The sequence below is a fragment of the Parus major genome, chromosome 9 (genome assembly GCF_001522545.3).
Source record: "Parus major isolate Abel chromosome 9, Parus_major1.1, whole genome shotgun sequence".
Lineage (NCBI taxonomy): Eukaryota > Metazoa > Chordata > Aves > Passeriformes > Paridae > Parus > Parus major.
Genome location: NC_031778.1, coordinates 15,089,407 through 15,091,912, shown reverse-complemented (window position 1 = coordinate 15,091,912; position 2,506 = coordinate 15,089,407).

Below are 2,506 nucleotides of genomic sequence, written 5' to 3'. Positions count from 1 at the left end.
CTGTAAATTTCCTTCCTGAGTTTGTTAGCAGCAAACAATGTGTGTAAAAAAAACCCCTCTAACACCCAGGCCCACTATAACTGCTGGTGTTATGCAAAAGAAATAACGCATAAGCAATCTGCTGCCCTTGGGGGAGCGTGCAAAGTGACACCAGCCACCACAGAGAGCAGAGCAGCAGCTCTTCCAAACCTGGAGATAAAGAAGGGATCTCCATGGGGCTGGCTGAAAATTTTCCATTCAACACTTTTCTTTTAAACTGGCTCTTGAGTAACCTTATTTTATTTTTTTTTCCTACAAAGTTATGTCATTTCTGTACAAAACATCATCTTCTTACTAAACCAACCAAACAAGAATCTCCTCTCTCTTTGCTAATCTGAATAATTTTGATCCTGGGAAAATGTGATGGGATATGCCTCAGCAAATTTTTAGTGCACACACACCAAGTCCTCATCAGACTCCAAGGACAGGTTTCCAACCTGTTGTCCTGACTTCAGGAAAGGCTCCCAGGAAAAGGGGATTAATGGACAGGAGTGCAAGGTGCTGCATGGGAAACCAAGTCTGAGCAGGACAGTAGGCTCAGGGGGAGAATGGGGCCCTAGAGCTCCAGCTTCACAGACAGCAATCCTTAATTTCCATTTCCTGTCTTTCAGTTTTTCACTAAGATGCCTTTTTTTTTTTCTTATAGGAAAATTATATTCCAATCACTGCTGAAGTTAAGCCTTAACCTAAGAAAGTTCCAACTTCTTTTTCTAGCTGAGATGTGTCTTTCAAAATTTGCCTGAAGCTTCAAGAAGAAAGAATAAATGCCATGGGATTCAGAAAAACTTGATATTTCTCATGTTTAAAGGGGAGTTAGTCATATTAAAGTGAGCTTCTCTTTATACGTCAGAAAAGAGAGTAGCAGAAGTGACAACAAAACACACAGCTATTTTTTGATTTCCAGTTCACTGTGAAGAGTTGTTTTCACTCTCTCCCCCTTCTCCCTTTAGGAAGAAGTGTTAAATTAGCAATGAAAACAGCACATTAGCTGACAGGTACTGCAAATAATCTGATCATGAGACAGCATTAAAAAAACTATTCAGCATGTTGTGGATATCGGGGTTATTCTCTTCAGCAATTACATCTCAGGGAAGCTCTTCTTAGATATTTAATGGGCTGGAGCGAAAGAATTTTTAAAGCACATTTCAGATCTGCTGGTATTGAGAAGGATCAAGTATTTCATAGTTGCTGCTAAGTTTTACAATTGATTATGGCACATCCTAAGTTAAGCTTCTTTAGAAGGAAGCTGACAGTGCCTAACACGAAATTCTGCCAAAGACAGTCTGTGTAGGCATAAAAGGAGAAGAGGCAGAACGCAATGCTGGGCATCGTGAATAAAAAGCCTTATTCAGCCAGGGCCCAAAAGTGACTTTTTTAATGCTTATTTTTAACTAACTGTGAACTTCTGCAATAAGCACAGAGTGCTACTTGGCTCCTTAAATAGCTGCAATGATGAGCTGGCGCTCACTTCTGTTACTATGTGAATTTATGGAGCTGTTGTCACACGCTTTGTTGGAGGAAATATATGGTGGTTCTGTCATAGGGACTGGACACCTATAATTCTCACTTTCTGTGCCTGCTCATAAATCCCTGCTGCTCAGCCACACGGTTATTGCACTTGGGCTGCTGCTGTAATGCCCTCGCTGGAGCAGGGCTCTCCAGTGCCTTGCAGGGGAAGCGCTGAGTCACCAGTATCGCTCCAGTGGAGATGGAATGCTGCACAGGGCCGGTGACTGCCTGCCTGGCAAAGGAGATTTAGGCACGTAGATCTGCCCCAGGGGCATGCTGACAGATAGATCCCGAGCTGAAAGGCACTGGGTGCCTTGGAAATGCCACTTTGTGTGGGTTTTACCATCTTGAATAAGGTTTCATGGGTTTTGGTGCCTGACAGGCACCAAAGCAAAGGTACGAGCTCTGCTTCTTGATTTTTTTTTGTAAGATCCTGCCTAAGAAAGGGCATTTGCTGCTTGTCTTACTGGAGCACAAGTCTAAGGAAGAGCAGCTGATGGAGATGGGGTTGTTTAGTCTGAAGGAAAGGAAGTTTTGGGGAGACCTTATTGCTCCCTGTAACTACTGGATGTTGCAAACAGGTGGGGGTCAATGTTTTCTCCCAGGTGACAAATGATAGGTCAAGAGGAAATGGCTTCAGGTTGCACCAGGGGAGGTTTAGATTGGATAGCAAGAAAAGTTTCTCCACTGAAAGGGCTGCCAAACACTGAAACAGGCTGCCCAGGGAAGTAGTGGAATCACTGCTCTGCAAAGTGATCAGAAAATGCATAGATGTGGTGTTTAGGGACATGCTTTAGTGGCAGATCTAGCAGTGCCAGGTTAATGGTTGCACTCAATGATCTTAGAGGTCCTTTCCAACCTTAACTATTCTATTCTATTCTATTCTATTCTATTCTATTCTATTCTATTCTATTCTATTCTATTCTATTCTATTCTATTCTATTCTATTCTATTCTAT